The 12,960-nt window shown below is 45.5% G+C and overlaps 1 long non-coding RNA gene across 1 annotated transcript; it reads right to left on the reverse strand.

The window, feature by feature from the left end:
• Positions 1 to 5,487: 5,487 nt before the first annotated feature.
• On the reverse strand, positions 5,488 to 10,361 carry LOC125118924 (uncharacterized). The gene is made up of 3 exons (XR_007132916.1): positions 9,859 to 10,361; positions 9,479 to 9,537; positions 5,488 to 5,568 (listed from the first exon to the last, which is right to left on the reverse strand). It is a non-coding gene; the product is annotated as an uncharacterized LOC125118924 (long non-coding RNA).
• Between the last annotated feature and the right edge of the window lie 2,599 nt (positions 10,362 to 12,960).

Genomic DNA, 12,960 nt, shown 5'->3' on the forward strand with positions numbered 1-12,960 from the left:
ATTTTTAAATACAGATGGGTCTTGATGGACCTCTGTGCTGGACTAACAAGTTTGTCTGACTGTTTCACAAGCCAATGACATTTAAACATACACAAATTGCTTCCATCAGCAAATCTCTAAAAAGGTGAAAGGGCCCCCTCCTTTGCGCAAGTGTGGGGAGCCCGGTCCCAAGGCGATTGTCTAAGAACTGGCCCCGCTGCCATTCCTCGCCAATGGGCCCCGCCAGGACCAACTCCGTCCAAGCGGAGGGAAGAATCGGGCTCCTGTTTCCGGAATCAAAGGACTACACAGGAGCTGGGCTGCTCTTTTACAGGCACAAGACCGTTAATCCCCTTACCAGGGCTACAACAGCATGCTGTTCTTTCGTAGGTCACAAGGCTTCTCCTTGAATGATTAGGCGGAGGGAGAAATCCCTTCCGTGACCTGCATCGTTTTCCTCAGAAGGAGAAAAGCTACGCCTCAGCTAGACGTCGACCTCTCTCGCTCAGATTGATCAATTATCCCAAAAGACAACACTTGAGGAAACCAGGCAGATACCTTTCTCAGCTTACCTGGAAAACAGACTAAAGTTCAGCCCTGTTGAGAGAATACTCTCAACATTTCGAGACTCCTGCGCTGCGAGGCACGCGCTGGAACCCCTCCCCGCCCTGTCCTGGGGATGGCAGTGGACCCGGCGCCCCTCCCCGCAGGCCCCCGCCCGCTGCCTCCGGGTCCTTCCACCTTCCCTTCCACTGCCCGAGGAGGCGGCTCTTGGGGACTGGACCCGTTCTGCTCTCCTCCAAGTCCTGCACGGGTGCGGCCAGGACCTCGCTTTAGGAAGAACACCCTCTGGCAGAGGCCATCCAGGTTACGCTGGATCGCGGGTATGCCCGCTGTAGGTTTCCAGTCTTGCAGAGGAGACACCGCGCCCGGGGTCCCTGGGTGAGATCACGTGGGACAGAGGAGACCCTCTAGTAAAGACTGGGAAAAAGGCGGCACGGAAGCGGCAGTAGTCGGCGCGCTGTCCATCACCTGACTATCTTTAGTGAGTTACTCTTTACACTTTCCATCCAGCACGGCTCAAGATCTTCAGGTTCTCTGCAATAGCCACAGAACAAGCAACGAGGAGGAAAAAACAAAGAAAGAAAAAGCTAATAACCTCCAAGATCTGGATCCCTGAAGCCTCCCTGGAAAGGGATATTTGCTATCGTGTCAGAGACAGCAAATAGCAACATTTGCTATTGTGTTAGTGTGTATTGTATTAGGGCCGCTGTGACAGCCTGAATCTGAAAGGCAGATTTTACATCTGATCCATTTGCCAAGCTAGCGGTGTCTTTCTATGACCTCGCACACTCGAGAGAGGCAGCCTGTCTGCAAAGGTGTTTTCCATCCCATCTTCACCGTGAGGTGCCCTTTCCCGTAGGGGAAACCTGTGGGCGTAAAGATGCAGCCACCGTGAGAGCAGCGCTCAGCGGATCGGGCCCAGCACTTGTAGAGCATCCTAAACACAGGCCCTTTCACGAGGCAGCCCTCACCACTCAGCCTCCTGACAGCAGTATTGCTGAGATCCATACTGCCTTAGCATTTACAGGAAAAAAATTGGTGATCCTCAATCTAATTTTGCACTTTTCAAATTTTATAACTGACAGTGACAACAAAAGCCTCTATATATCTTATGCACCCAATTCCAATTAAAACGCCTTTGCAAATAAACCATATGATATCTTTATAGAATCCTCCAATGCCCAGTTTCCAGGAAAAAAAAATTTCAAAAGTGAAGTCCTCAAAATTAATCTGAAATGTTACTTATTTAAATTAACTTTTCCTAAGAATGGAAATGTTATTTAACATAATCATATTCAAGGTAAAATTTAGGCACTCACAGGAAATGATATTAAAATGAACACAGCATCAAGAACAAGAAGATGACAGCAGTTAAGGAACCCAACTAGTATCCAGGAAGACGCCCATTCAATCCCTGGCCTCGCTCACTGGGTTAAGGATCTGGTATTGCCATGAACTGTGGTGTAGGTCACAGACACAGCTCAGATCTGGCATTGCTGTGGCTGTGGCAGAGGCCAGCGGCCACAGCTCCAACTGGATCCCTAGTCTGGGAACCTCCATATGCTGTGGGTGTGGCCCTAATAAGACAAAAGACAAAAAAAAAGAAAACAAGAAGATTAAAAGAGACTAGTTGAGGGGTTAGTATTGTGAGATGACCAGTAGCTTTTTTCCTTATATTTTTCTTTTTGTCTATTTTTTTGATTAGGGTACAATTGATATACAGTATTATATAAGCTTCTCTATACAACATAGTGATTCAAAATTTTAAAGGCTATACTCCATTTATCGTTGTTATAGAATATTGGCTATATTTCCTATGCTGTACAATATATACTTGTAGCTTATTCATTTTATATATTGTATCTCTTACTCTCCTACCCTTATCTTGCTCGTCCCCCTTCCCCCTCTCACCTGGTAACCCCTAGTTGTTTCTAGATCTGAATATGTTTCTTATTTGTTATATTCACTAGTTGGTTTTATTTTTTAGATCTGCCTATAAATTATAAAGTATTTATCTTTCTCTGTCTGATTTCTTTTACTAAGCATAACACCATCCAAGTCCATCCATGTTGCTATAGATGGCATTATGTCATTCCTTTTTATGGCTAAGTTATATTCTTAGGAGCAATTGTATGTATACACTGTGTCTTCTTGATCCATTCACCTGTTGACAGCACTTCGGATGCATCCACATCTTGGCTATTGTCAGTAGTGCTGCTAGGAACATAGAGGTGCATCATCTTTTCAAATTAGTGTTTTTGCTTTTCTTGTATATATGCCCAGGAGTGAAACTGCTGGGTCATATGATAGTTCTAGTTTTAGGTTTTTTTTGAGAAACCTCCATACTGTTTTCCCCAGTGGCTGCATCAATTTACATCCCCAACAAGTGTACGAGGGTTCCCTTTTCTCCTTACATTTGTCCTTTTTGATTTCCTAGAAAGTAATCTTCTAATTTTTATTGGGAAAAAATGTTATTATAAATTGTTTTGGAAAGAAGGCTTCAGTTTAGGAGTTCCTGTTGTGGCTCAGTGGGTTATGAACCCTATTAGTATCCATGAGGATGCGGGTTTGATCCCTGGCCTTGCTCAGTGGGTTAAGGATCTGGTGTTGCTGTGAGCTGTGGTGTAGGTCACAGACGTGGCTTGGATCTGGCATTGCTGTGGCTGTGGCGTAGGACGGCAGCTATAGCTCTGATTCTACCCCTAGCCTGGGAACTTCCATAAGTGCTGCTCTTAAAAAAAAAAAAAAAAAAACGCTTCAGTTTAAAAGCGTTATGTTTTAGCAAATGCATCTTGTCTTAGAGTCTATAAAATAGGCATAGAATTCACTTAGGGCATAATTTTGTTTTACCTTACACCTCCTTCTTTTAATTTTTTGAATCATATGAATATATTACATAGTCTCTTTTTCTGCCCCTCGGTGCATGGAGTTCCCAGGCCAGTGATCAGATCCAAGCTGCAGATGTGAACTATGCAGCAACTGCAGCAACACCGGATCCTTTAACCTACTTCGCCAGTCTGGGAACTGAACCTGCGTCCTGGTGCTGCAGAGACGCTGCCATTCCATTGCACCACAGCAAAAACTCATATATTATGTATTTTTAAACACATAGGGGCGTGTGTGTGTATTTGTGTGTACACACACAAATCCATGTATCATGTTTATTTTGCTCCTCCAAATCCTACTTTTCTGTTTTATCCCTTATATTCACAGTCCATGCATAATACACTGTGGGTTTGAGGAAGACCGATAAATAGAAACTGTCTTTGCCAGGTTCTGAATAAAATTAAGACAAAAGAATGAAGCGGACAGGAGACCAAAATAAAAGGCTGGTTGGAGGGTATGACTTTTATCAGCTGGCAAATTTCCTTCCTAATTAAAAAAAAAAATTCTCAGATGAGACAAACTCATCTATAGTGACCCAGGTAGCAGTGAAGTGAAGCAGGTATCAGCACATCCTAAAGTACTGTGCAAGACACTTAACACCTCAGGATCCTGCTCCTGCCAATCTTAACAGTCCGCAGCTGTAGACAGGATGAACAGCTGGGCAGAGGTGTGAGCCTGCCCGAGCAGGACTGGATTCCGTACTCAGTGTGGGGAGCAGCACAGAAAAACACCTGCTGTCTGAGGGCAGGCCGGCTCCTCAAGAGAAGGGAAGCTATGCCCACTTTCTCCTTCCAGCTCACCAATCAGATGAGTCATTTCACCTCTCAAGGGGTGGAGTGAAGGAAGGGAGTAGAAAGAGAGCAGGAGCGTTACCCTAATCACAAATAAAGATGGAAGGAAACATCACAAATAAGGAAGATGCCTCTGGAAGAATGGATAAAGATGTCAAACTGTTAAATATTGTACTAAAGCTTTTAGGAAAATAAAAAAGGTGCTATGATAGATGCCAACTGTGGGAAAAACCTGTATACATTTAAGTTATTTTCAAAATGAATCCTATGGACTTATTTATCCCCTTCCCCCCAAAATTCGTATGTTGAAGCCCTAAGCTCAAACGTGACTGAATTTGCAGATAGGGCCTATAGAGAGAGATTTACAGTTAAATGAGGCCATCATGGTGGGGCCCTAATGGGATTAGTGCTCTCATCTGAAAAAAACACCAAAATGCGCACTCTCTTCCCTGCCACCTCCCCCTCAACAAAGGAGAAGTCATGTGAGCATACAAAGATTTGGTGGCACCTGCAAGTTGAAAGCAAAGGCCTCAGGATGAAACTTACCTTGTTAGCACCCTGATCTTCAACTTTCCAGTCTCCGGAACTGTGAGAAATAAACTTCTGCTATTTAAGCCACCCCATCTGTGGTATTTTGTTAGGGCAGCCAGAGCAGACCAACACGATGAGAAAAGAAATCTTTTCTTTCTATTTATCTATCTATCCATCTATCTACAAGAGAAGGTATTTGGATAGACAGAAACACAGAATGCTTATGATATATAACTACGATTTCTTATATTTATCTTCACAGTGCCTAGTGAACAGAGAGCTTTGTTAGGACATGATATAACCTATGAGCTGAGCTAGATTATAAAGGATTAAAATGTAGATCTCTTAAAATTAGATCTGTAAATTATTTTCTTTTCCATTTTTTTTTCTTTATTTTTTTTCTTTTTAGGGTCACACCCACAGCATATGGAGGTTCCCAGGCTAGGGGTCAAATTGGAGCTGCAGCTGCCGGCCTACACCAGAGCCACGGCAACACGGGATCCAAGCCACGTCTGCGACCTACACCACAGCTCACGGCAACGCCGGATCCTTAACCCACTGAGCAAGGCCAGGGATCGAACCCACAACCTCATGGGTCCTAGTGGGGTTCATTAACTGTTGAGCCATGAAGGGAACTCCAGATCTATAAATTATTTTCAAGATTGAGTTTTGAATTACTGTCTCAAATAATATTGCAAATAATCAAGTGAGACTTTTCATTGTTTACTTACTCAGTTGTTTCTCTGTTGGGAACTTTTCTCATAGAGAAAGCCAGCATCGCTTTGAAGAGATATTCTTCATTTGTATCCCAGGCGTACTGAAAGCAAAGTAAAACAGAGAATGTAAAGTGAAGAGGCATGGGGTAAAAATTGGTCCATTGGGTTCTAACTGTGGTCACAGTTGCGTTGGTGTGTGTGTGTGTGTGTGTCTGTCTGTCTGTCTCTCTCTTCCATCTTTTTCATATAATAAAGACTGGAAATCATGATCAATCCTGTCACCATGCTGTTCAGGATAGAGTTTCCTGGCTATGCTAGCATGCCAAGCGTGGTGTATTTCCCATGGCGTTATCCTCTTGAAACCTGCATTATGAGTAGTCAGTCAACAGATAGGACATTTGGACATGCCATGCTAGACATAAATAGGTGGTTTCTTTTCTTCCTTTCTCTCTTCCCTTGTAAGCTGACTCCTCGTCTCAGCTTCCTTTCCTTTATTAACACCAGCACAACTTTTCTTTTTATTTTCTTGGCTGAAAACTTGAGTGTATGTGCCTATCATGGGCTGAACTGTGCCCCCCACAAAGAAACTCATACATTAAAGTGCAAACGTCCCAACACAGGGAGAAGATCGCCATCTAGAAGCCAGGGAGAGAGGCCTGGAACACATCCTTCCCTCACAGAACTCAGAAGGAACCAGACCTGCTGACACTTGGGTCTTGGATTTCTAGCCTCCGGAACCAAGAAAAAGTTAATGTCTGTGGTTTGAGCCACCCAATCTGTGGTACTGTGTTACAGCAGCAGCCCTAGCAAACTAAAGTGGATGACCCCACGTTTTAGGTGAGCAATCAAATATAACTGGAGAAAATCACAGGGTTTGTTGGCTTAACTCTACCTTCATTACCTGCTCCCACACTGCCCGGGGTCCCCTTAGGATTCTCCATCCTTTTTTTCTCTCTCATGGTTCACAATGACCATTTCAAACCTCCTTCAGCCCCCCCAAATCTCAGTGCTTTCGCTCACACCTTGCCCCTACTAGGTGCTCGTTTCGTGGGTCACAGGTGTATCTTGAGTCTACCCTTTAAACTCCCCCATCCTCCTGACGCCAAGAACAAAACTTCCTCCAGAGGCGCCCATCTTTTACCCCCATCTTCGCCAAAGGCCAGATCTGGTGCTTCTCCTCCAGTCGACGGCTGTTCCATCCACCTCTAGGAGGAATGCCCCCATTCTGGCTTTCGAAGGGTCCAAACAGCATGAGTCTCTCCCCCTCTTCCATGTTCACTGACTGTGAACTATGCTCGAGTCTCTCCCATTAAAACAACCGCACATCCAAATCCCTTTACCCATCCTCCTCCTTCGATCTCTGCTGTCTCCCTGCTGCCCTCACGGCCCCGATTCTTACAGAAGATGTCCACTCTTCCGTCTCGACGTGGTCACGGCCGCGTAATCTTCGCCGCCTCCACTATCCGCCTGCCAGCCCCACCACTGCACAGAGCGGCTCTCACGAGTTACCCGTGGCCTTCACGTTCTCAACGCAGAGAGCATTTCTCAGTCTGCCCTCACTTGGCCTCTCAACACCATGTGATGCTCGTGAACACTCTGCTCATCTGAAAGCCCTTTCTTCCCCCCGGTGACACGGCCTTCTCCTGGTCTTCCTCACCCCTCTGCCTCCTTTGCCGGTTCACTCCCTTCTCCGAGGCTCAAGTTTTCGAGAATCACAAAGCTCGAGGCCAGACCCTCTCCTCTGGTCACCCTCCACTCCCTCCCCCAGCACCGCCATCTCCTCCAGGGTTCCAGGGCCATCTCAGTGCAAGTGACGCAGGAATGTACATATCAAGCCAGCTGTGTCCTTGCCTCTTTGTCAATAATACCTCCAACTCAGTAAGTCCAAAATGAACGCCAACGTTTTCTTGTCTGTTCTTGGCTCCCTGACTCCGAAACGGGCCATCATCCATCCGGCTGCATAATTAGAAACAAGAGCTTCTTCGTGACCCCCCCCCCCCCGCCCCGCCCCCGGTTCCTTGTCATCCCAACCCTGTGGCTCTCACATCCCTTCACTGCTCCATCTCTCCAGCAACACACTGTACTCCGAACGGCCGGCCCCTCTCACCCACACGACTCGAGCACCTCCCAACTGGATCCTCCCCTCTCTCCTAGTGCCCTCGGGTCTGTCTTCCACACTGCGGCCTAGGTGTCTTCCCAACACGAAATCTACCATGACACCTCTTGCATAAAACTCCCCCTTGCTTCAAACTCGCCGACATGGGCCACACATTCCTTGGCCTGACTCCTCCTTTCTCTCGAAGCTCGTCAGGCGCCACGCTCCTCCTCGCTGCTCCCGTTCCAGATGCCCCGGCCTTCCTTCCACCCCTCGCTCTCCCCAGGTTCCCTCCTGTGATAAGGCTTTCCACGTGCTGTTGTTCCCTCTTTGCTTTTAACCCCCCGTGTACTTCTACTCGTGCTTTAGACCTCACAGTAAATGCCAGTTCCTGAGGCCCTGGATGAGGCCAAATCCCTCTGGACTTCTCTTTCCTGGTAATGCTTTCAAGGCTGCACACTTGCATTTGGCTCAGTGAATATTTAATGGACAGCCAACTCTCCCAGTACTGTAAGCTCCACCAGGGCGTGGACAAGCCTGGGTTTTGCTGCACTGCATCCAGTGCATCCCAGCATCCAGCATGCTGCCTGCCCTCAGAAGATGCTGGGATGAGCAACCCTACCCAGTGGAAGAGACAGTGGATTCTGCAGTCACACTGCCTGGGTTCAGACCTTACCTCTACCCCTTACTGACGTGAGATCTTGAGACGTTCACTTAGTGTCTTTGCACCTCAGTTTTCTCATCCATCTAACGAGAATGGGAACACCTGTGCCCCCTTCCTCAAAGGGTTGTTACGAGGGCTAAATGAGACGATGTGAACAAAGTGATGAGAAGGGCCCCAGAAAGAAAGCAAACTAAATTCTCAATGAAAGCTCACTGTCGGAATGATTACCACTCATTAAGTGAACACAATAATACACTGGTGGACTGGCCTACAAACCGAATACTTCTAAGTTTCTTTTAGCACTTTTATCATTTCTAGCCTGAGGCATCTTACTATCACCTTCTATCAGGGAAAATGTTCACAAACCACACCAGAAAACTGAAATTAGAATTACACAAAGTCATCTTATCAATTCGACAGTCTTTACCGTTCCTAGAGCCACTGGAGCCCCATGACTATTTTTTAAACTTCAATTTCATATATTCAACAACATATATTTCATGTTGTTACTCTGATATTTGAGAAGAACTTTAGAAACTTCACATTAGAATCTGAAAAACTTTGTGCTCTCAAAGATCTTAGGTGGGTGAAACTTACCCTCTTTTCCATGACGGTGACTGACAAAATTCAAACAACCACACAGTGAAGAGCAGAGCCCAACCCAGACCTGAGTGCCTGACTCAGGCCCCTGTGCGCCACTGTTCTGGGCTGAAACACTCAGGCTCATGAAATTGTTTTGGGCAAGGCAGAACTTTAATCTATAGTATATGCTAGAGAATAATTTAAAGACTAGGCAAAATCAGCTTATTAACAATTTCTATTTTACTATAAATTTTCTTGCTTTAAGAAAATATCAGATTTGGAGTTTCCATCGTGGTGCGGTGGAAACAAGTATGACTAAGAACCATGAGGTTGCGGGTTCCATCCCTGGCCTCGCTGAGTGGGTAAAGGATCCGGCGTTGCCGTGAGCTGTGGTGCAGGTCGCAGACGCAGATGCGGCTGGGATCTGGCGTGGCTGTGGCTGTGGTGTAGGCCAGCAGCTGAGGCTCCGATTGGACCCCTAGCCTGGGAACCCTCACAGGCCGTGGGTGCGGCCCTCAAAAGACAAAAAAAAAAGAAAAAAAATCAGATTTGAGGTCTTTAGAGGGAATCTATACAAGTTTAAGATAAGCAAACACAGAGGCTCATTATTAGAGAAAGGAGTGTTCTTAGCAAACAAGATGTTAAATGAACACGCAGGTTCTTCACTTACTGCTTCATCTCCCAGAGCTGTTCTGATACTAAGTCTCACTTTAAAAGCATTTTCGGCATCTGCCAGAGAGAAAAAAAGAGAGCACGATGTGATGATAAAAATCTGACAAAATGGAGCCTGATAGATCCTAATATTTAATGCAACTCAAAACAACAGAACAAAGAACGGCAATTAAACTGCCCCAAATACTCCTAAAAGTTGAACTGCAAGCATCTTAGACGGTTGAAATTTTTCTTTCAAACTCATAAAACATTCACGGCCTTAACTATCAAGCCACAACACAATGGCAGATTTAGAAAAATAAAGAAGTCTTTCAGTCAAAGACGTGTCAATCATTTAGAAAACTGTTCATCTGTTTTTAAGTTTCAAGGCTTACGTACCTGGTTGACAAAGTTCAGCATGAACAGAAGTCACCAGAAAAAAGAGCAGCCACAACATTCTTTCAGAGTGGAAAACACAAGGCAAGCAGAGGGAAAAAAAATTCCACCCTCCAGTTAAAGCTACTTTAGCCATTCTGTGATCCGGATTAGAATAGCAAACAAGCAAGCCACCACCTGAAAGATTTAATGATTAACCGCCATCGTTTGGGTTAATACTTTGATAGAAACAGCCCATCTCCTGTCAGTTATTTACGAAAACCTGTTTGGAAACAGATTGTTAGTTGTCCTTTCCAAACTCTACCTACAAGAATGTTTTCTCTGCTGACTCAAAAGTAGTTATTCTCCCCCACCCCTTTTTCTGTTCTGGTTTGGCTAAATGCACAGGAGAAAGAAGGAGTCCTTTCTGGAGGTTTATCTTGGCATGAACTTCCCATCTTTTCAGGGCTGACATATCTGGCTTAGAGATAAACGACCTTCATTTGGAGAACAAACATCCCTCCTTTCCACCTCTGGTGAACAAAGGACGACACCCTTTCAAGGCTGGCCGCATCTGACGCTCACCTCCGCTCACCTCCGCAGGTAAATATCCAGGAGAGCTTCCAAGTCAAAGAGAATGGCTTTGGCCCGCCCTGAGGTCTGGCAGTGGAGTAAAACCAAAGGCAGTGACATAGAGCAGTGCCGCCCGAGGGACCGTTCCTCTCCGCGCTGTTCAGGACGTACCCGCTACGCACCCCACGCCAGCCGCTGGGCACAGGCGGCTGTCCAGTAGGTGACGCGGAGCTGGTGCTGCTGGAGACTGAATGTTGCTTAGCTTTATACGGAACGATGTGGCTAGAGACCACATTAGCCAGTGCAGCAGGAACGGTCAACAGGCGCTACCTCCTGCCACGACCCAGCTTTGCTGGATTATTTCTCTAATCCTCACAACAGCGCCACACGGTGGCTGTGTTGTAATCCTGTTACAGACGAGGAAACCGAGGATCCAGGGTTTAAGGCCCTGGCGGCCACAGGAAGAGTGGAATGAGTGTCACCCGAACCCCATCTCCACCACACCGAACCCCACTGTGTCTCACGTCGTCCTTGGTCAAAACTGAAACTCTACCAAAACCTGAGATGCTCTGAGGATTGCCCTTCCCCTAGTGGCACTCTGCAGACCCCCATCAAGCCCCCTGCGGGTGCGTGTCAGGGCCTTGCTCTCTACCACACCGCCCCTTCGTGAATTCAGGCCCCGGATTCCACCTCTCTGCTTGTAAACCAAGGATGGAAAAATGAGGCGTTCCCCGGTGGCACAGTGGCTAAGGATTCAGCAGCTGTCACTGCTGTGGTGCAAGTTCAGTCCCTGGCTGGGGAACTTCTGCATGCTGGGGGACGTGGCCAAAAAAATAAATACCTAAGAGAGCCAGAATCAAAAAATACACACACACACACATACATACGTACATAAAAAGAACGGAAAAACTAGATCCGGTGGCCCTCCTGCTAAAGAAAAAACCTGGATTTTTAAAGCAACAACGAGGAAAATATCAACAACCACACTTCTGCAACACAGCACCTTATTTGAGAGGCTATCATTTCCCCCACCTAGTAAGGGTGACAGTCTATCACAGAGGACCCACTGCTTTTCCTCGCCGCCTGCCCCTTGGTTGCCAGGGCAGAGTCAGGAAAAGCCCTCCTAGAGACAGAGGCGGCCACAAGTGAGGAGGCCAGCCATCCCAACAAGCTGGCTCTTAGGTGACATGGAAATTTCCTAGAAGGAAGCGCTCGCGTAACTAACTCCCGAAAACACAGTCAGACTAGGTGAAGTTATCTTAGGAAATGTTAGACTAGATAAAGGCATCATGGGGCGGAAAAAGCCGATAGGTAGAGATTGTAACAAAGCTGATTGTTGCCACCAAGGAAGAACGCTGTGTTAGAGAGAGGCATCTGATTCAGCTTTTCTTTAGCCTTAAAACTTCATAAAAGTATGGAAAGTCTCTCTTTTGCTTTTACTTAGTCATTTATGTGACTAGGGCTGAAGACAGTAAAATGCTGTTTGTGTCAATGTAAGCCATTTTTTGAAAAGAGAAGAAAAGCTCCCCTCTTTTGAAGTATAATGTATAACTGAATCACCTTGCTTTACAGCAGAAATTAACAGAATATTGTAAATTGACTATACTTCAATATCTTAAAAAAGGAAAAAAAAGAAGCTAAAAGAGAAAAGATGAAATCATCTGTATTTCCATCAGCATCAGTAACCATTATTAATAGTTTCTAAATTTTTGGAACATCTTTCTTAACTTTGGATCTTCCTCTGTGTGTGTGTGTGTGTGTGCGCGCGCACAGGTGTAAATACAGATAGATTTCTTCTTTAAAACAAAACTGGGAGTAGAATGGGGGTTTCCAGGAGGTGGGGGTGGGGGAATGGGGAGATGTAGTTTAAGGGTACAAACTTGCAACTAGTAGATAAATAAGTTCTGGAGATCTAATGCACAGTACTGGTTACTGTCAATAATACTGCTATAAACTTCAAAGTTGCTGAGAGATTAGATCTTAATTCTTCAAAAAAGAAATGATAGTCATGTGATTATTGGGAGACATGTTTCTACAATATTTTCTTAGCCTCTTTGCTGAAAACTCCATCTTGTCCTGCTTTATCCTATCTTCCTGCTTTACTTTACCCCATCTTCCTGCTTGAAAAACAGTCAAAGTGATGGTAAATGACTTAAGCTTAAGAACAAAGACCTAAAGGCATAATTCATAGGGTCTGCTGAATGAGGACAAAATGCGTTGGTCTAGGCACACCGGACCTGTGCAGACTGGCATGCCGTTTGCACAAGCACAATAGGTCCTCTAAAGAATAAGAGAAAGAGGAACCTCGTGGACAAGTGGTTTACGAGCAGTCTTTAGCAGAATATGCATTAGCAAAGAGAACCAAGTTGCAAACCTAGGCACACCGAGTTGCCGCAAATAGGCATGCTGTTTGCACAGTGAGGATTCTCTGAAAGGCTATGCATAGATAGCTCACTCAAATGCTAATGATTGTTAAATACCTAAAGGTCAGAGTAAAAGCTTAACCATCTACCAGCTATGTGATTTTTAAAATAATAAAAGAACTTATAGAAT

The sequence above is a fragment of the Phacochoerus africanus genome, chromosome X (genome assembly GCF_016906955.1).
Source record: "Phacochoerus africanus isolate WHEZ1 chromosome X, ROS_Pafr_v1, whole genome shotgun sequence".
In the NCBI taxonomy this organism is placed as follows: domain Eukaryota; kingdom Metazoa; phylum Chordata; class Mammalia; order Artiodactyla; family Suidae; genus Phacochoerus; species Phacochoerus africanus.